The 21,136-nt window shown below is 44.0% G+C and overlaps 1 protein-coding gene across 2 annotated transcripts in view; it reads right to left on the reverse strand.

Moving 5' to 3' along the window:
- Positions 1 to 21,136, reverse strand: part of lhfpl2a (LHFPL tetraspan subfamily member 2a) — a 41,820-nt gene that overhangs the window by 20,401 nt on the left and 283 nt on the right. Inside the window, exon 2 of one of the 2 annotated variants that reach the window (XM_030085145.1) lies at positions 2,905 to 2,962. The exons of the other annotated variant lie outside the window; for it this stretch is intronic. The gene's annotated coding sequence lies outside the window, so the exon portion shown is untranslated. The remainder of the gene's footprint in view (positions 1 to 2,904; positions 2,963 to 21,136) is intronic. 2 annotated transcript variants of the gene reach the window in all.

Consider the following 21,136-nt stretch of genomic DNA (forward strand, 5'->3'; position numbering starts at 1 on the left):
TAAAGCACATATCATGATGCCAGAAAGTCTGAGGTAAAGTCAGCCTGTTCTCCAGTAGCCACTCCTGAATTTGTTCTAACGTGAGACACTTGGAGAACATCAAACCCGCCGCAGCAATAATCATGTTTACTTGATCAATTACCTAAATGACAAACCCATTATCACAACTACCAAATGAGCATATATAGAAAAAAACTTTGAAATAACAAATAATTGTCAACAATTAAAGCAGTAAAAACCCAGAGAATTAACAAGCTGTTGTTGGCATCTTTACATACCAGTAAGAAGACATGAGCGCATGAAAATCTGAGCCGTGCAACTCTGCAGAACTCCTCAGATGTTTCTTTGAAACATGCAGTTTTATTTACAGTCAGTATCATTCTCAGAGGTCTCCGTCAGCAGATCTCTCCTGGAAACAGGAGTTTGAATGCGAGGCTCCAAAAACAAGCACCATGATTTTAATTGGACCCTGAAATGAGTTTCTTTCTCAGACAGTGAGAATCTCACATAATAGAGCATCATCATAACTGTCTCCGTTCTGTGTATAATAACCCATGACTCTCTCTCTCTCGCTCTCTTTTTTTTTATTGCCTCCGGTGTGTTTAAATCTCAACAAATAAGGGGCCACATTCTTCACACCTATTTCCTTTGACTGCTGATGGACTGGGAAGCCCTGAGGAGCTCCCGCCACTTTTCAGAGAGCTGCAGAGTTTTGGGCCCCGGGGCCCCCAACACTGTCTCCATTATGCCTAACCATTTCCAGCCCCACCTCGGCCCCGGAAAACAGCCCCGGGCTCCATAAACCTGGGGGCCGGGGGGTCACAGGAGAAAAGTCCCTCCACTTCAAATCCTATTTTCTGGGCCAGACTCAGGAAATTCAGCGGCTCTTGCTGAGCTGGGTTGATGGAATTTGGCCCTCCGCTCCTCTCGGGGGCCAAAAGGCATTGTTCCGGCTGTGTTTTGTGCTCGGGGATGAGTGTAGTTTAATCCCAACTTCCCTGTGGCGCTGACCTGCTGCTGGGAGCTGAGGTTCCCACTGCAGCACAAAACAACGCAAAGCCCCCCCCGACCCCCTCCAACTTCCCACCCCCTGCAAGCCGAGACGTCCACGGCTGCTTTATCCAAACGGCCCCGGAGGGCGGGAGAAGGGCAGAGCCGCCGTTTGCCGAGGGCACCGGGGGGCTTAACCCGATACCCCGCTCCAAATCAAAAGTAAGCATGGCCGAGGAGCGCTGGCACCACATCCACTCGCTCCAGGGTTCGGATAATAAAAGTATCAAGTGATATCTTCCCTCCTCCTGGGCGCCTGGCTAAACACGGCGCGAGAGGGAGGTGGGGGGACACGGACCAACGGGGGGGTGAAAATGAGGATGGAAAAAAGGGAGAGAAAAAAAGGTGAGAGGGTGAGAAATGAAGAAGTGTGCAGCTTTTGTCAAACCGGTTTCAGGAGGAGCGAGTAAAGTGAGACGAGTTAAGTGCTTTCACAAAGAGAGTCACGCTTCCAAGAAAGTGTACTGCTGATCCGTATGCTGCAGAAAACGCTCCTAAAAACTGATGGATTACTTTAAAATCTCACTGAATCCAGGCTAACTCCACCATTAGTGAAGGACCGGTGTAATATTTGCGTTGGCGTGTCAGCGCCGGGTCAAAAACACGTGCGAGATAACAGGAAGCGAAGTGACAAACGATGATTCTGTTTGTTATGCTAGCCGGGGCTTTCCACGTTCGGATGACCTTCACAGGTGGTCCCCGCTCACTGTCTCCCCCTCCATTGTTTTCTCCCATTTAGGAAAAACATGCCCCCCCAACCTCCATCCTCCTCCCACCGCCTCAACGCCACCAACTTCCTCCTCCGTCCAGATCTGAAGAGTCAGCGCCGAGGACAATGCCCAGTGAACTCGACGCTGCTGAAGACGCAGTTAGCAGAAGGTCAACGGAGCCGAGCGTCCACACGGCTGATGATTTAAAGGGGAGGGGGGCCTCCAGCTCGGCCTCATTCAATCAATCTTTTTTAGCTTTTGCCTTTTGTTTGTTTGATTTTCCAGAATGCTGCATTCCGAATATTCTCTCCACATGTAGAAAATCACTACATTGTCAACGTCAGCATGAAAATAATCTTTTAAATGTGCTGAATAACAATGGAGGCACTTGAAGAATACTGGGTTTCCAGACTCATTCATTCATTCTGATCCATTCCTGGTGTAGGTTTTTGTTTCAGGTCATTTCTTTGTTAACGTCTGCCACATGGTCACTGGGAAATAAATACAAAGGACTGTAAATCGATGAGTTAATCTCAGGATTTTTGAGAATTCATTAATAAATGATTGCAGTTCTGTTCAGTACCGGTTTGAATAGTCTTCATGTTTTTTTTATCAGGTCTTTTTTTTTTTTTATTATTTAGATTACATATTTCCAAAGGTTGCATCAGAATGATTGTACATTCAGTAAATACTACAGACAAATCTGTCGCAAGGCGAAATGTAAACACACTTTTACACTCGTAAACTGTCCCCTGTGTGAGTGTGAGTGTGTAATCCTGTAGGAATTCGCTACATATTTGTGTTTACTGGCTGTGAGTTGTGTTCTTACATCATCAAGACCTTCAAAGTGGCGTGACACGGTACAGTTATCCCTTCAATGAAAACAGAGATTTCAGGGTCTTTAAATAGGTTCGGTTAGGTAACACCTGCCAGAAACAATGGGGGAAACGCTGCATTTAAATTACTGTAAGACAAAGGTGGCAGGAACCACAATAATATCAAAAGAAAGGCAGGAAACTAAGTTTCTGTTTGCTTTGTTTGACTCCATAGGAAAAGCTCTACGCTGCAGCCACATGTCAGCGTTCTAAAGAGGGCGGAGGAAGTGAACGGACAAACACAGGTGAGAAGAAAAGACAACACCGACCTCCTCCGGACCGCTTCAGTTTAGATCCGGATGATGCAACGGCGCTCCCCTTCTCCACCTGCGGAGACGGCGAGAAACAATGCAGCGATGAGTTCAAATGGCAAAAACACGACCGTCTCCAGAGGGCAACAGTTCAGCCGCCGTCGGCTCCTCCGGCAATAGCGAGCATCCTTCTCTCGTTGGTATTTTCCGTCTAAACCTGAGACGGAGGAGCAGCTGCACCTGGAGAAGCTCCTAAACTGTTTCACATGTTCATAAAAAAAAGAAAAGCAAAGCAGGGGAGAGACGCTGATGTCTGCAGCCCTCATTTGGGTCCCCGTGGCTCAGTTGCATAATGTTGAGCACAACAGGACAAACTGTGAGGCCCGTACACATTAAGCTCTCGGTGCAAGGTGTAAATTAAAGCATGCAGCTTCTCAAACTTTGCGCGTTTAAAGCAACACAGAGCCTCTATTAATGAAGTCCCACTGGTTAATAACTGCTAATAAAACTTTTATTTGTGGAGCACATTTAAGGAGCACGGTTTTCAAAGTGCTTCGACAGGCAAAGAGAGAAACAAACAAGTGGAAAAACGAAGAGCGCTGGATTAAATAAATAAATAAATAAATAAAAGTTACAGAGCAAATGTCACTCCTATCCTCACTCGGCGATGTAGAAATCTGTGCAGATGTTGTATCTGCCGATTGATGCCAGTTTTACAAATTTAATCATCACAGTATCAATCGACCAATCGCGCCAATCATTCAAGACTGCATCACCACCAACATGTCCCTGCTGCCAGCAGCAGATCAGAGTCACTCCAGCCTCCGGACACCGAACACACACATCTTACACTGTGGATAATTAACTAATGGCTGACTCCGTTCCTTTTACTGAGGCCTTTCAAAGAAAACCACTCAGCTCTGTTAACGACCGGTCAATAGTTTGACTTAACTGGATGCACGGAAACGCTAACTCAGCAAGAATGGGAGCAGATTAGATGAAGATAAGGCGGTCACCAAGTAAAGATTAGGTGCACCTCAGAAAGGTTTTTTTTTTTAGTGAGATTTATGCAGATAGTAGAAGGACAGCCAAGGACGGTTCGACTGACAATGCTCTTAATCCATCACTGATCCCCAGAGGAGCCTCGGGGGGCCGCTCAGTGCTCAAACTGCAGAGACACACAGTCCTTTAAGCTCCACGGCTTTCTAATTATTCATCACAACATTCATTCTTTATCTGACACACACACACACACACACACACACACACACACACACACACACACACACACACACACACACACACACACACACACACACACACACACACACACACACACACACACACACACACACACACACACACACACACACACACACACACACACACACACACACACACACACACACACACACACACACACACACACACACACACACACACACAAACAAAACTCTGAAACAAATGGATTAAGAATGGGTCAATAATGCTAATATTCTCATGAGGCATTCATGGACCCCAACAGAGTCAATAAAAACCACTGTGGAGTGATTTCTGAGGTTAATGTCAACAATGAAGCTTACAGCATGTTTCCTGTCATAACCCTGATCTATCATGCATAACTGTAAAGTAAAAATAGTGGGTACTTATAATGAATTGATCTAATTTAAGAATAAAAGGAATATTAACATTAAAATCATTGGTTCAGTCCAATAAGTTTGACTTATCTCTGAAAAAGCATCTCCAAAGATGACTCTTTCAAAGCTCTTCAACGTTGGGAATACTATAAAACACAAGAAATCTGCTCACAGCTTTCATTAAGATGTATTTGGGATTCTGGATTATGATCCGGCAGCACTTCACAGCATGTAATCAAGGATTTAAATGCATCTAAAATGTTCTGAAGCGGTTCTGAACACCTTTGAAAGTAGTAGTTTTTTCTGCAGAACTGAATCGTTGGCCTTCGTTTCCAGCTCCTTGACTGCACTGTAAGTGCACTGCACAAGCAAGAAAATCAGCAAGTAATCCAGTTAGTATTTCCTGACAGTTAATATAAGATTGATTTTTGCTCACTTGAGGATTAATCAGTCTGTGGAGTAAAAGACAAACCTGATACAGAGTGTGTGGATACTCAAAATGGCTTTTAGGAACATTCATAGCTGAACAGCTGCAGCGGAAAAGAAATATATATCAATCAAACAACGAATGCATGTTTTTAGTGGAACGTGGCGCTCTCCTGATTAAGTAATGTAATCAAGCGAGATTCGACTTTTATGAACTGTGGAAAAACAAGCAGCGTTTAATACTCTGATAAATTGCCAGTCACCCTCGAAATCAATGATTTTCCACCAGGGTGCGTTTAATTCACACAAAAGGAAAACTAACACTGACCACAGACTGTAATGTGTTTCCCAATGATTTTGCATGAAGTCAGAAACCCAATTGGAATATATATTATATAATACGAACCAGAGAAGGGACTCGACATTCCTCCGTTTACCACCAGCGGTTTGACGCTCTGAGCGGAGTTTTGTCCTCAGGAGAACCTCACAGTGTAAATTCTCATTGGTTGTTTTCCCAAATTGCCACAGCTGAAGGGTATCCCCCCCCTTTAAGTGCTACAACCCAGCTACTATGCTCCGTCCTCTCAAGGGGTGCCAGAAAAATGCCCCCAACGTGCACTAAACCGGGGAATACCTCTGGGCCGAGGCAGCGCTGGATGCCGGTGTGTGTGGAGCTCAGCTGTCGAAGCCTTCCACAGCTGGGGGGCAGCCTATTAAGCGGGGGCTGTAGGTATGTTCAATGCAGCCAGGCCCACCACAAAAGGGTCTTTCTTTTATAGTGTTTAAGGGCTCTGGGAGCGGGGGGGGGAGCTGGACGGAGGGGGCGCATGCGGGCTGCCATCATTCAGTGGAACAGTTATGAGAACGACTTCAACTTGAGATTGGAAACAGGGAGAACCCACTAATTTGGCTCTACGTCATGGGAAAAAAACGTCTACATAAATGCACCTTTACGGGTCATCTTTAAAGTGTCTGTTGATCGTCACGAGACGAGCTGCGGTATTTCCCACAGGTTGCCCTTAACTGCAATACAAACATGCTATACTGCCTTAACTAATAGGCCCTAAGGAGCAATCACTGAGGCAATAAAAGCCATACTGCTTTTCACTGAGTTACATGAAGAAAAAAAAATCATTTATTTGATTATTTCAACAAAAAAGGACATTTTAAAATGGCTTGTTATGTTATTACATTTGCTACCCTTCATTGACTTACATTAAAGAAACTCAATGTTTACATGATGGTCATTTTTCTTCCACGTTGGGACAAAAAAGTACATTTAAAAATGGCATGCTTTGCAAACAGGCTCAACTTTGCAAGTTCTTATCGATTTACTTTGAAAGTAAATGGGGGAAGATCATCAAAAGGGTTGACAGTCACTGGATGATGCAAAAGTGAGATTTGTGTGTATTGATAAATCCCTTCGACAAGCCTGTTTCCGCACATTGACATCTGACCACTTTGGATAACTTGGAGAAAGTTTTGGCAACAATGTCCGATCATCTACACTGGAACTGCTTCTCTGTGGCGCTCAGTCATTCACAATGTAAACAACTGCTTGATTAACTGACTGACAGATAATCATTTTAATCAAGGGCGAGCTTTAATTTTTGTTGCCAAAACCCACAACGTTGGCTTCAGCCGAGTGTCTAATACGGTAATAACAGGGTCAATTCTGATCTTCCAGCCCCTCCCCTACAAAAAATTTAAACGATAACCACAACTTCAGATACACTGCAATACGACTATGAAAACATCTAAATGTAAGTTGGACACAAAGCAAAGCCTACTGATCAAAAGTAACTCAACACTGGAGTTGAATAAACAAATTTGTCTGCGTTTATTCTGAAAGGGGAAAAAAAAGCAGCTCTCTCAATATTGAACCACGAGTTTTATGGTAGACGCACGCGTGGCCGTCAAGTGCAGAAACGGTTCAATCCGAGCCGAGTTACTGTTTACCAAGCTGCATCGGAGAAGACGACGACTCAGCCGCATCTTTCGCTGCAGATCACATCTGTTTCCTATTTCTCCCTCCCATCCTCTCTTCGCTGCGTTGCTCTCTGGGTCTGTGGGCAGTAATGAGAGGCATGTGAGGCCGAGCAAAGAGCGCCATCATTAAAATAACCAACTTGCTCGGGAGCCCCATCCCTCGGAGCTAAGCTGCACGACACAGGTGTCGGGCAGCAACAGGCGCCCGCCCCGGCCTCATCCACTCTCCTCATCGCGGCGGCGCAGCGATTACGAGCAAGTAACGAACGTAAGCAAATATTTAAAGAGCGAGGAGGATCAGGAGCTAAAACCCCAGTCTGCATGACCTCACCTGAACAGCCTGATGTGAGAGCGCCGCTGTTTACACAACATGTGTGCAAGGAGAGCAGAAACTTGTAGATGCATGTGTTTCACCGGAGCGGAACATCTGTTTCTGCAGTTTACAGCAGCACAATGCAGATTCAGTAAACTGGCTTGTATCAGGTTCCTGCTATCTGAAGGCTGGAAGTGAGCAGGCATTTCAGCTGCTGTCTATTTATACAACACGAAACAGACTGGACCAACAATGACTTCAACATTGTGCTCAGCTGTGTGTGTGTGTGTGAGTGTGTATGTGTGTGTGTGTGTGTGTGTGTGTGTGTGTGTGTGTGTGTGTGTGTGTGTGTGTGTGTGTGTTTTCAAACTGACCAAAGGGGAGTCATGCTACAGTACAGTAAAGACACAAGTTTAAGGTCTGAATGAGAAAACGTAATTTCCTTCTGGTTTAAGTCATGTTTTGAGTGTGTGTGTGTGACGTGACCTCTAGCCTGATTCCTCAACAACCAAGGTCAACTCGGGTCACCGCGGGGACAAAAGATCTCATGAGGGAAATCGATCCATTTTTATGTTACGCAATAGGCTACGGTTTCGTTACGACTGAGCGAAATCTGGTGGAAACTGTTGTAAGTCAATGCAATGTCCCTGTAAAGCGTGGAAACTGTGTGTCTGTGTGTGTGTGTGTGTGTGTGTCTCACTGGAACATTTTTATAAGGCCAACAAACTGTTGCTGCATCAGCACCGCAGAAACCGCTCAGTGGCAGCGCAGTGGATTCAGTATCATGCAAGAGGAACGAGAACACTAATATTTTTCACTACTGCTGAATCAAATTCAAGCGGCAGATTAAAAAAAAAAAAAAAAAAAAAAACAATCTCGACTTGGTGGCGTAATGTGCAAAGAAGGGGAAAAACACACCCAACACACACACAAAAAAATGGATAAATAAAAGCAATTATTGTTCTAGAGAACAATACTTGCTGCCTGTTCCTGCTCAGCTGGGCAGCTGTGCTACATTTACCACACATTAGTTTAGGAGCCAGAGCTGAGACAGAGAGGCTTTGAAAGTCCTGCCAGGAGCTCTTCAAAGAAGGGAAGAAAGGGGGAGAAAAAAGAAGTAAACGTGGGGTTTCTGGTGCCTGTGCAGCTTCCGCTTTCAGTCTGAGTGAGAGCGATGCCCGCTGACGGCGGCGGGGAGGCGAACACAAAGCCGTTTAATGTTCACAACAGGTCTCGTAAAGACGGTTCACATTGCGTCTGACCGCTTTCTGAGCAACACGCCCTTCAGCGACACATAATCAACTCAACAGCGTCAGATTCATCAGCTGAATTCTTCCCATTTAAAATGGGAGTCAACCCCGTGGGTCAAGGTTGCTTGGAAAGTTAGAGGCCAAGTTCTTTACTGATCATAATAATAAAAGTGGTTAAACATTTATCAAATTTCAAATCAAGTTAAAGCCAGTAGGATCACAGATGCTCTAGCTGGTGACTTGTTCCACTACTGTGGCAGCAGGTCATAAATGTATGCTTTAAATCACCTGATAAGTTTGGGTTTATATTCCATGAATACAAACTACACTGGCAACCATTGTAGTAAAGCACAAAAAAATAAAAATAAAGGAAGGTCCACCACTTGAGCTGTAACAGTAAATGATACGGTCTTTTCCAGTAAATGCAATAATTCAGTCTGTGTGCTAAAAGTTGTCCACTTGTACTCCATATTTTCCTTCTGATCTGATTTCAAGAGAACATTTATCATCGAAAATCATTTTTCATTCCTTAAACTGATTATCTTGGACATGAAAATTGATCTTTTTCAGTGACATCACACCGCTAATGTCCAGTTCTTTGAGCTCCTAAATCTGCCTGACACACACACACACACACACATACACATATGCACACACTCCTCTCCTCCACTCAGCACAACCATCATCTGTGTTGTAAAGTGAAAGCACAAGGTGTGTTTTACACCCTCGGGCGCACACTGATTACACACTCTGCACTAATGCAGCGATTACCCACACACTCCATCCAATTTCCGTATGTGTGTGTGTGTGTCTAAATGCAGGCAATAATGCATGTGTGTACGTCCTGCAGACCGCACACAGGGATGACGTCGCCACCAAAAATAGCCTGAATAAAAGTCCCTGCAAGCACAAGCAACAAAACATTCAATTATGCCTTAATCAAGTCTAAAAAAGAAAAAAAAAAAGTCCCTGAATGTTATTGTTTTGAGTCGATTGTGATATATGACATTAAGGGCAACAAGACATAGTGGAAAATACTTGGCTGTAGATTCAGGAGTATGGTCACATGTAGCTTTTTGGTTGCATGACAGAGTTTTAACAGGAATTTGTGGAATTAAGTTCACACATAATGGTTTCAGAAAGTGAAATGTCACTCTGTTTTTTTACAACAGATTAACCAAAATACAGAGTTGAATCAAAACTTTACACACACGTTTAAACATACTTGTGTATAAATGAAGTGCAGATACATACAGATAGGTTCTGTCTTGGGTAAATCTGTGTTTTGGACATGTTGATGTTGGTTTGTCTGGTCTCCGTTTTATTTCTGGCCTGGTGTAGGTGGGTTTGTAACTGGTTTCCACCTATTCAACAGTGTGGCTGTAACAGTTCTAAGGTTTAATCCGGTCTTTCATTAGTCCCCTGTGATCAGGCTTTGGACAGCTTGATAACTGCTTTCAAATGGTTTAGTCTGGTTTTATTTCCGATTTTTACCGCTTCCATTCCTGTATGTTTCTGTCTGATGTCAGAGAGTTGCTGGGTCTTATTTATGGTCTGGATTTGGGTATGGTATGGACTGGTGTTTATCCAGTTTTGCACTGGGTTTTATAGCCTTTTCCCAGCTTTTTTTTAACATGTTTCTGCATTAGTTTAGACAGTTTTCTAGTGCAGACTCTAACTAGTCTCTATTGGCCAGGGTTTAGCAGTTTTCTTGACTGGCTTTCTATCATTTTCACACTTTTTATCAATAATAATACACTTTTTTTTTAAATCCTGGTTTAAACTGTGCTGAAACCAGTTTCTGTTTTGTCTTGTTCTTTTTTTTTTTTAATCTGTTTTTGACATTTGCTAAAAGCATTGCTCCTCACAGTTTAAAGTAGAAACCATGATACCTTTAGCATTAAAGACTAAACCGAAGATGTTGAAGTAGAAATGAGGATCTTAAAGTAACGGCTGGTTTATTCACTCTGTGTTGTCGCAGTTGATGTGGTGAAGTATTCTCTGTTTATACGGTAAAAGACAGGTGTATTAAGTACAGTGTTAATGCGGACAGGAGGGTAATTTCTCCCGAGTGGACGCCGGCCAAGTTTTCCCCAGACATGATGACAGACATAATGGGCAAAGGCGTTTCAGATAGGCACGTGCACGCGCACACACGCACCCACACAGACTTTCCGCTTCTCTGCATCTTCGCTCACGTTCGCCAAGCCGTGCGTTATCACGTCGGAGAGACAAGGTGGCATCATCTCTACCGTCTCGCCTACCAGCGGCGATAAAGATTGGCTCTCTCCGTGTCGCGGGCCGTCGGCCAGCAGGAATCTGATCTCTCTCTCTCTCCGTCTGTCTGTCTGCAGAAACAAAAAGCCCGTAACGGTTTCTTCAGCGCGGCCAACCGTCCTGAGGCGACGATAAGATCACCTCCAGTGTTTACATGATTCGGTTAAGTGCATGCCTTCCCTCTTAAATCTGCTCCAGTTGCGCCTTCGCCGACACGAAGGCAGATTAACTTTAAAACACCGTTAGGCCGTTGAAAGTTTTCAGGCCAACGGCGTGGATGTTCGCACGGTGAGGAAAAGGTCAGCTCGCAATTAACTGCAGTGGCACGCACTGGAGAAGATGTCGTTGAATGTGGGTCAGTGTAACACAACCCAGAACAGGAAGTAACAGGAAGTAGAGCAAGAAGAAGAACTGCAAGAAAAACACAAAGTGACAAAAAGACAAAGACAAACAAATGTTGATGAATTAAAATACTCAGTCGTGACTTGACTAATCAAATGTAATGAAGCAGATGAAATTGTGTCAATTTTACCGGTGAATTAGTAAAATGACACAAATAAAGACAAACTGGAAAAACTACATAATTACAGTATTTATGAGTACTTAGATTTTGTGACTTCCACTTCTGCAAAAGAAAAAAAAAAAAGAAGAAGCTGTTCGACGTGACCGCTCCTCCTCTGTGCGTCTTTAGAGAGGCTGACAGCTGAATGGATGGAGGTCAGGGGCGGCTACTAAAAAAGCGATACCCCTCGGAGTGAGTGATAGCTGGGGCGGTTTGCTGGGTTGTTTGGGCTGAAGCCACAGCGCCGAGATGGATCACAGATGTCTGACCCCGGACCTCCGCAGTTAGCCGTGAAACACAAGCCTTACCTTTTCTTTCTTTGTCTGACTCTGGCTCTCTTTGCTCTCTGTCCCTGTCGTCCTCTCCCCCCCTCCGGCTATTGTCTGAGCCCCTTTATGATTCACTTTTCTAATGCCTGTGTTTGTCCTCTCTAACGCACAGCCAGCGACGGCGTAATCCCCGCTGTCTTCACATGGCAAATACCACTTAGCTGTGGAGGACCGCCCCAAATGACAACGGCAAACAAAGAAATGCCTCATTCCCTGCAAGTGTGTGTCTTGCAGAAGGACTTTGGACAAGTCAAGGAAAAGGTCAAGCGAACAAAGACGCCTTAGGAAAGAAAAACTGAAGGAAAGTATTGTTGAGAAACTATTGTTAGAGGGACGGAGAATGAGTCGACTGGGAGCCATGTCAGTGCTGATTGCACCTGAAATTGAATGAATCAGGATGCGTCTGATGGTGCGCCTGCAGCTGGGAAAACTAATTCAGTTAAGCTTGTTCATATCGGCTGGTTTAACGTCCAAAGCTCGAGGGGGGATTGTTTGAAGTCGGAGTCTGATTGTGTATTTCCTGTGGCACAAAAATCACCCGATTCTCCCACAAAAAAAAAAAAAACGGGAGGGGATTAAAAAAGAAACCTTGCAGCTACCTAATTTCTGTAGCAAAAAGCCTTTGTGCGTTGTCCGTGTGGTCCCACAGGTGCTGTAACAGTATCCCAGAGCAGTCCGTCTGAGCGCTCACCCTCACCTGCAGAGTCCTCGCTCTACAAATCAATTCACAGCTGCACAGACCATTAGGCAGACCCCTGCCCGGCGACCGGGGCCTCTCGGGCACAGAGGGAAGATAAGTGGAGACATTCGCTCACTAAGCAGGACTGTTTAACACTAAATGCACTCTTTACCTATAAAATCACCCACCTATCAATGAAACGTTTCTGGAAATCCAAACAGTTACAACTCGATTTTGCTGATTCTAATGATCCATTTCAACAATTTTCTGCAGGAAACACGATCTGAAAAAACTGATTTAGTTGCCACGCAAACTTTGATTTCATGTTGGAAAAGAATTATTAATGTCTGATAAGAGGGGAAAAAGGAAAGAATAGATCATATCTTACCAATTCAATTTTCTGCATTTAGCTTGTCTATTTAAAGGAAGCAGTGGGCAGTCGCATTAGGGCACTCCGGGGAGCTGATGGGGTTCAAGGGTCATGCTCAGGGACTCACAGTGGTGACCTGTCTGCTGTGGGATTCGAACTTGTGAACTTCCAATCCCGCTCCTCTGACCTCTAGACCACCACTGACCCAAATTATAATAACCTGTATACGTAATATAACAATCAATTAGTTTGGTTACCACCAATCAGAAACGCCAAGAGTTTCAAAAATGTACTGAAAAATTCCAGAAGTAAATCATGTAAACAGAGAGCCTGATTGCCATGGCAACAGTAACAAAAAGGGAAAACAAATGTTTACTTTGAACACAGCCATTACTGTGAATGGGATTATGTCTAACCAGTAACCTGTCTTTAATTTTAACATGAGTCACTTCTGTTAAAACTGGGTCTACCGAGGCGGGATGCAGGCGGGCAGAGAGCGGAGCGGCACCACCGCTTGGGCCCACTGAGCTCCTGCGACGAGGGCGCAGCAGTGATAATGACCGGTGATCGCCTGCCAGTCCAAACCAAAATAGGGTTTCCATGGAGCGTCTGAAACTCCAACTTAAACAGAGAGAAATCTGATGTGTGGCTGTGAGTTTCATGGGCTCAGACCAGAGTTTTTCTCAGCTGTGTGCTGGGATTCAGCAGCGAATGGAGGTGAAAGTGAAAGAACTCCTCTGTCTCGGGGACTTCACTGTGACGAGGCTGATCAGGGGAACTTCTTCAAACGAACTGTGGCGCGATTAGAAATTCCACAAATGAGGACTGTGTTAGTCACCCTGTAAAAATGCAAGCACTGACAAAGTAACTTTCTGTTTCCCTGAGATCAATACTACAGTGATCATCATGTGCATATCTGGTTTTTATCCACATTTTGATTTCTTATTGTGTGACTTTCTCAGATTTGTTGTTCGAGAAAAAACATCTTAGCCATAGTGCTGTCTTGAACTCACAAAATGTTGATATCATATTAAAACAATAATACAATTATCATCAAAGTTTCATGTGAAAGCAGTTGGTCGTTCACCAAAGACTATCAAAATGACTGATAGAACGTCACCGAGACAGTGCTGACAGCTCAACTAATGTGTCACATTGATCAAGAAACAGACCTCATTATAAAGGAACAATAAATACTACAGTATAACTAACTGCTTTTTATGAGCCACAGCTGGCAAAGTAACTCAACTGTTTGAAGGTCATTCACTTGTGTTCTCACTAAAGACAAGAGATTTTAACTGCTGCAATATATTTCTGCTTAAATTCTACAGTATTCTATGCAATAATGATAAACCTTCTTTGTGGTTATCACGACTTGTGAGCTACATCAGCTGTCAGACAGTTCCAGTGAGCTCATTTTGTGTAAAAGTTAGTCTGTTACTTATTTTAAAAAAAACAACACATCTTATATTTATTTTGCTTTTTAACCCTACTTATGCAATTGTAATGGGCTATTATACCACCACAGAAGTGAAAAAAACCATAGAAGGAGACATGTTGCATACATATGAAACCCTAAACACATTCAGTGGTAATAATGGACATGTGAGAAAGAGGAGAATGACAAAGATCAACTTCCGCTTTGGGTCACACTGGACTATAAAATCAACTAATGACAACCAAATGTGAAAATCTGTTGTAAAAAGCCATCGCATGCTGAGGAGATAAACACAGCCTGTACAGATGCGGAGGGAATGTTTTCAGATTTATCAACTCCAAAATTCCGTCCAGCTCTCTGACATGGCGTTGCATCCGCAGAACGCTCATCCAATGAAAAACTTCTGTGGATACAACACAACCCAGCACAGATTTTAAAATGTAAGACACCTGATGTGTTTTATACTGATATATGAAGTGGAACATGAGGCCAAATCACGACTTTGATCTACAAACACAACACACTGTCTAGTGTAAGCTCATTTATGTAGCTTTTCCATGACGTGCACTAACTGGGCATACGATCCGTCCTTATCGCAGCGTGTCAGGCCTTTCATCATTAGCATACAGCTGTGAAGCTCTCCATCTCCGGCTGAATCCATATTCAGACCCATCTGATACGGCATTGAAGACAAAGAGGACGGCGGGCCAGGAAAAACTGGGGACGTGAACTGAGCAGCGAGCGCGACCGGCCCGCTTTAATGAGCCTGCGGTTGCTGAGGGACGAGATAAAGTGCTGGAGGCCGCGCAGCTGCAAAAACCCCGCCATCCGCCTGCCGTCCACTCCCCTGAGACTGACCCCCAGCTCGCCACAAAGGAACAAAACCCGCTGCGGATTCCTTCTCCTCATTTCACCCGACAGGAGGGTCCTCCAGCCTAACCCCCCACCCCCCGCCTCGTCTACCCCCACGAGTCATTCACCTCTTCGGGATGTCTCTTTCATTCCAGACCCGTGTAGGGCGAGCGCTTTGTTATTGTCAGGAACCCACCATGATGATTTCCCAGTAAACAGGCTGCTGGAGGCCAGTGCACCCCCAAGGAGAGGCTCATCTTCAGGTCGGAGGGGAGGGTGTGGGGGTGAGTGTGGGAGCGCGGAATAGCGGGGGAGACGGGAGAGAAGGGTGATTAGCTCCAGCACTGCGTAATCTAATCAGTGTGCATGAATGCCCAGCAGCGCAGCACGAGGGAGGGCGGGGAGGGAGGGGGCGCATGCAGGACAAGCAAGAAAGTTTGGTCCGGTATCAGAGAGCTGCGGAGGGTCCAGGGAGACGAATCGGTGTTTTCAGAGCAAGAACAGAAGCGGGAGGCCACATGGGAGAGGTCATCACCTTCAAGGATAAGTCTGGTTCATTTCATCCCGCCACACAGTCCATTAATGTGTCTGAAAGAGAGCCGCACGGATGACAAACTTCTGGAGGGCTGCTTTAGTTTAACAGGTTTTTGTTTTTTTTTATCGTTCCAGAAAAAGGGCAATGAGAAAGATCCATCACACAATAAAACACAAGTTTTATGAATATGAAACACTCAACTCATCCAGTAAAAGCTAATGTTAGGTTAACGGTGGTGTAAGTGACTGTAACTCGCTCTGCAGTCTTGTTTTCACACAAGCTGTATTCAGGATTTGACCCTGTTCAAGACAACCAAATGCTGAAAGCTAACGTTAGGACGAAGTGCAAAGCATGAACTCTTGTATTATAAACTCATCACTCCTTCCTCTTCCACCTGACTCACTTTGGAAACTGGTTTTAAAGCAGAGAAACACACAAGCTGCACAGACTGAGCGGTCGGTGTTGTGTGTGCTGATGCAACGTCCCCAACAGCCTCTGTAAGATTACTTTGGGACTTTATGAAAACTTGTAAAAGTCCAGATACACTTTCCATAAACGGCTGCTTCAATCATCAGGACATTTACAGAAGAAGTGTAAAAAAGTTTTGTTTTTTTTTCCATCTTTCAGACCTGATTATTGGCAATTCCCTCTCCTCAGATGAGCCATGACCGTCAGATGCTGCATTCGTTGTCTTTGGGCATTTTGGACGAATGAGCTAAAGTGAAATTGTTTGAAGAGCAAATTTAACTTTTGTCTCGCCTCTAGTCTTTAAGAGCCTTTAAAGACAACTGTTACCTTTGTCTTATAGTACAGAGATTGAGTTTCTTATTAAAAAAAAATTCTCACAAAACAGAGGCGGGAGGTTGCTTTCCTCTTCATCTTTGCAGCGCAGACTATGACACAGACTTTTCCAGTACCGGTAAAACAATTCATCTCCAAAGCTGCTCTATTAAACAATGAAAAAAAATGTGCTCTGACATGCGGCTGCTTTTAATTCACTGAGAACTTCTCTTTCTAGAAGTTTGGAACGGAAAACCTTATAACGTAATGTGACCCACTTTGGATTAGTTTGAATTTTAAGACTGTTTCCCTCGCATTACGTCAATTTTACAACCAAATAAACAATCTTCATGGTAACAAGGCACGTATTAAATTGAATCTGTGATGTATTTGTTTCATTAGAGCACTTCCTGGATGCTCCCGTTGAAAAGTTTTATTGAAAGTGCTCGCCGGGGCACAAAATAACACTGTGTGGGGAAATGATGACCGAAGAACAAGTGCTGATTGAGAAAACCAGATGCGAGAGTAAACGGTTTAACCCCGCGTACAAGTGTAGCAGTTACAGTAGTCTGAGGAAGTATGGGGGGCAAATAAACCGGCCTTGTTATCTGGGCCATCTACACTCAGAGGATATCCACAGCAGGGCTTTGCTGTAACAAACTGTATTCCAGATGTTAGCCCCGGCCAGCTGGAGTCATCCGGTTTAACCTTTGACACGGGAGCAGCCGTTTAATTAGTGGATTTCACACTCTCTCCATGGTGACACTGCGGACCCAGCTTCAATTTCAAACGCACACTGATAGTGCACAGGTCTGATTTCCATCTGGGTGATATTTAGACTCATAGCCACACGAGTGTTTACACAGGATTCGAATGCATGGGGGAAGATGTAGATCAAATCCTGCGCTGAAAATAGTCCTCATTCCAGGAGAAATACACTGACCAATCCCATAAACTGCAGCCCGAATCCTGGACTAATGACAAAAAGCACGGCCATCAAAGGTCAGGGAAGCACAAAAAGGCATAAAATGTGGTCTGCAGGGAGGGCTTGAAGTAAAAGAGTTGTTTGTTTTTTTGCATTTAAAAAAAAAAATGTTTCAATCATTGGTATGAGACAAAATATCAATATGTAATATTCAAAAAAAGAAAACATTACAGGTTCATTTTTCCATAGTTTCTGGATTACTCTGGATGATAATTGAGAGATTTTCTTTGGAGGCCGAAGCAGAAGAAAAAGAGCCACTCTCCCTGATCATAAGGCGTTTATTAAAGGTCCTAAAGCAGAGCCCTGAGGAACCACGTGCACTGGCACATCAGCTCAAACCACTGGCAACTTCTCACAAAACTCAAGTCTTTAACGTCAGTCACTCACACAGTGATGATCTTAGCATCAAGAACCATGCGAAACCAACTTGGGTGTCTTTAAAAATAAAATTGCAATAAAATGTTGGGTCTAATTACAGATCATGAATGACTACAGAGCTGCTGCACTGCTGCAACATCACAGCAGCGACAACACAACACACTGCAACAATGGAGCACTCAGACTTTACGACATCTGCAGCAGGAGGTAAAACATGAAATATTTGTGCGCGCATCCTGCAACGGTCACGATATATCTTCCTAAAACAGTGTGTCCACCCTAAATGCACTGGCAGGAACAACTATTTTCTACTTTCTTGTGGCCGGAGTGAATGAAAACGAGCGTTTCTTTGCTTGGTCATGTGGCATTTTTAATGGACCCAACACAGAGCCCTGAGGAACCACGTGCGCTGGCACATCGGCTCAAACCACTGGCAACTTCTCACGGCAACACTGAACTTCAATCCTCAACGTCAATCACTCAGTGATGAAACAGGCCTCAATAAACACCCAAAAGCTACATTGCTTGGCCTTGAACGGAAACTGGATGATTACAGAATGCGAGTGTGACCATCACAGCTGCTGCTGCAATTGCAGTGATGAAAAACAGCAATAAAGCAACAATAATTTAGCATGTAGGATTATCAGATTTCACTTTCTTGTAGCTTAAATAGAGGAAAAGAAGATTCTGTGTCTGATCGTAAGGCATTTTAAAAAGGCCTAGGAAGCCCTGAGGTAGGGCTGCATGATTATGGCCAAAATGATAATCACGATTATTTTTGTCAATATTGTAATCACGATTATTCATCACGATTATTCATTATGTTATGTAAAACATACCTTTTTATTGCACTTTTTTTTTAAACAAACAAGTGTCAAATTGAAGATGTGCGTCTTCAGCACTTCAGCGAAGTCTGGTGTGCATGCAGACATAATTGAAGATGTTTTAATTAGAATCTAAACAACTATTTAGAACCATGTCAATGTTGTGAACGATCGCTTTCCCTTAGAAACGAACATATAGACGCGCCGACTGTGAGTTTTTACAAACGTTTGACCAGACCTCTGTTCTGAAAAGAGCCGGATTATGACTTTGGAACCTGAACGCCTCACAGCTGAGCGACCGTCACTTGCTGCATTCTAACCCCTGAGAGCAACACGATGATCACTGAACAACAAGATGAAGATAAAACAACAAGAGAACAGTAAACAGCCACGCTAAACCCAGAAATGAAACCTACCAGAACAATGATTCCCTCGTTCTCTCCAAGCCGCTGCTACGCCGCTCACATCCTGAACTGTCCGTCAGTAACAGCTTTTCCCGTTCTGTCCGAGACGCTCAGCGTTTACATCTTCTTTCCACCGGTACAGAAGTTGAGATGCGTTCCATCGACTGATGTTTGAGCATGAAGGAATCGTTCAAAGCCAGCTAGTTCATCGGTGGCTAACAGCTAAGCTAACAGCTGACTGAGACACCGCAGTGGCGTCCATCAGCAGCTACTTTTACGGAGTGTCCCTGAAGGCAGCAGGAGCTACACGGCTCAGGTCGCCCCCTGGTGGTTGGCTGATTGTTGGATTAAAAAAGTGCTTGATTTGACACGCAGCAGAGCCCGTTTTTTCAATTTAAAAATCGCGACGATCATCTAAATTTTATCGCAGCAGCCAAAATCGTGATCATGATCAAAATTCGATTAATTGTGCAGCCCTACCCTGAGGCACAGACAGCTCCTTTGACATTAGACACTCACTTTTAATGATGACCCTTCATTAGATAGCTGACATTCAGGTATGTGGGGAAAAATATGCAGTTTAATTACAAAGTACAGCATAAATGCCAGCAGATGTGCTGCATCATCTGAACAATGGAAAAATCAGCAGCAATACAACTTTCCGCAACCCAGAATTCATCACATCTAAATATTTTTTATCACATGAGGTTAAAATATCTGCTCAGTCATCCTGAGATTAAAAAAATGCATGCATTATTAATTGTTTTTGTAGCCTGAACACAAAAGGAGTGGTCCTGAAAGGTGGTGTGGCGTTTCTATTTTTAATGACCCCCCCCCCCCCCCCCCCCCCCCCAACACGGAGCCCTGAGGGACCACTTGCACTGGCACATTGGCTCAAACCACTGGCAGCCTCACAAAGCAAAACCCAGCCACCATCCCGAACGAACACCAGTCACTCAGCTCAGCGATGACCGAAGACGTCACTGAACATCTGAAGCTCAAGCTGTGTGGCTTTAAATAAAAATCAATCGCAAACAAGTGGCTGAGGATAATTACAGAATATAAACGACCGCAGTGCTTCTGAGACTGCACAGCTGCAAAAAAGCACCAAACGGCACAAGTTTCTGCAACTACGTTGACCCAGAATTCCCCAATATCTACAGTGTGACCTGGAGCGTCAAATTGCAACCACGGGTCAAATCTCACAGCAAATACCCAACAAGCATCTTTAACATCAGTGATGACCTGGGTATATTAAAAGCACATCTGAAGCTCAGTTGTGGGTTTTTAAAAATATCTAGGGTTTGAGTTTAAATATAAAGTTTAGGCTTTCTTTATTAAAAATCTGCAGAGGAAAACAGAAAGACTTATATTGAAAGCAGTGCCCTCAGCAGTGAACCTTTCTCTTTCAAACACAAACACTGGTGGGAACCGGTTCTCAGGTTGACCATTGAAACACAAAACAAGGGAAGAATCGGTGTCACACATTTGTCACCGCCGCTGACAGACGCTTTCTTCAAAGCCACAAAAGCAGAGCAACCTTAAACCTTCCATACAGCGCAAACCTGACACAGAAAATCACTGCAAAGATCAGGTGACTGGAGCTGAAGAATGATTTAAAAAAAAAAAAAAAATCAGCTCAGCATCAAGATATGATTCCACTGAGGGGATCACTCAAGCTCCTGACATGTGATTTCTCCATCATATGTGTCAAACACAAGGTTTGACACTTTTGATGTTGTAGATGTAGACAATGACAAATGTGATGGTATATGATTTTCAGACCTTTTAGAGATTACACAAGTTCAGAATTGTTTTAATAACTGCACATATGACCAAATTCACCAGATAAAAGACTGAAAACTGGTTTCAAATTGGCATTTTACTCCATCAAAGGTGGAAACTCATGACTATTAGGTGACAGAAACCCTCAGTGTGCCTTTTCTGTAGGTAAAATTCACATTTTGGATTAGTTTGATTTGATGAAAGTGAATTAAAACAATGTCTCTCCCGTTTTAAAGAGTTCTTCCCCACAGCAGGCTGTGAAAGTGAGCGCAGAGTCTCCCTGACAGCAGGCTGGGTTCCTAATGGTCTCCACTGCCTGGCAAGGCATCAATCTGCTCCGCTTTTCCTGCCACGACTTTCCCTCCGAGAGCTCCCGGGACACTAAATACCGCAGTGTGGAGACAGTTTGGTGGAAAAGAAGAAGAAGAAGCAGCAGT

The sequence above is a fragment of the Salarias fasciatus genome (genome assembly GCF_902148845.1).
Source record: "Salarias fasciatus chromosome 7 unlocalized genomic scaffold, fSalaFa1.1 super_scaffold_4, whole genome shotgun sequence".
Lineage (NCBI taxonomy): Eukaryota > Metazoa > Chordata > Actinopteri > Blenniiformes > Blenniidae > Salarias > Salarias fasciatus.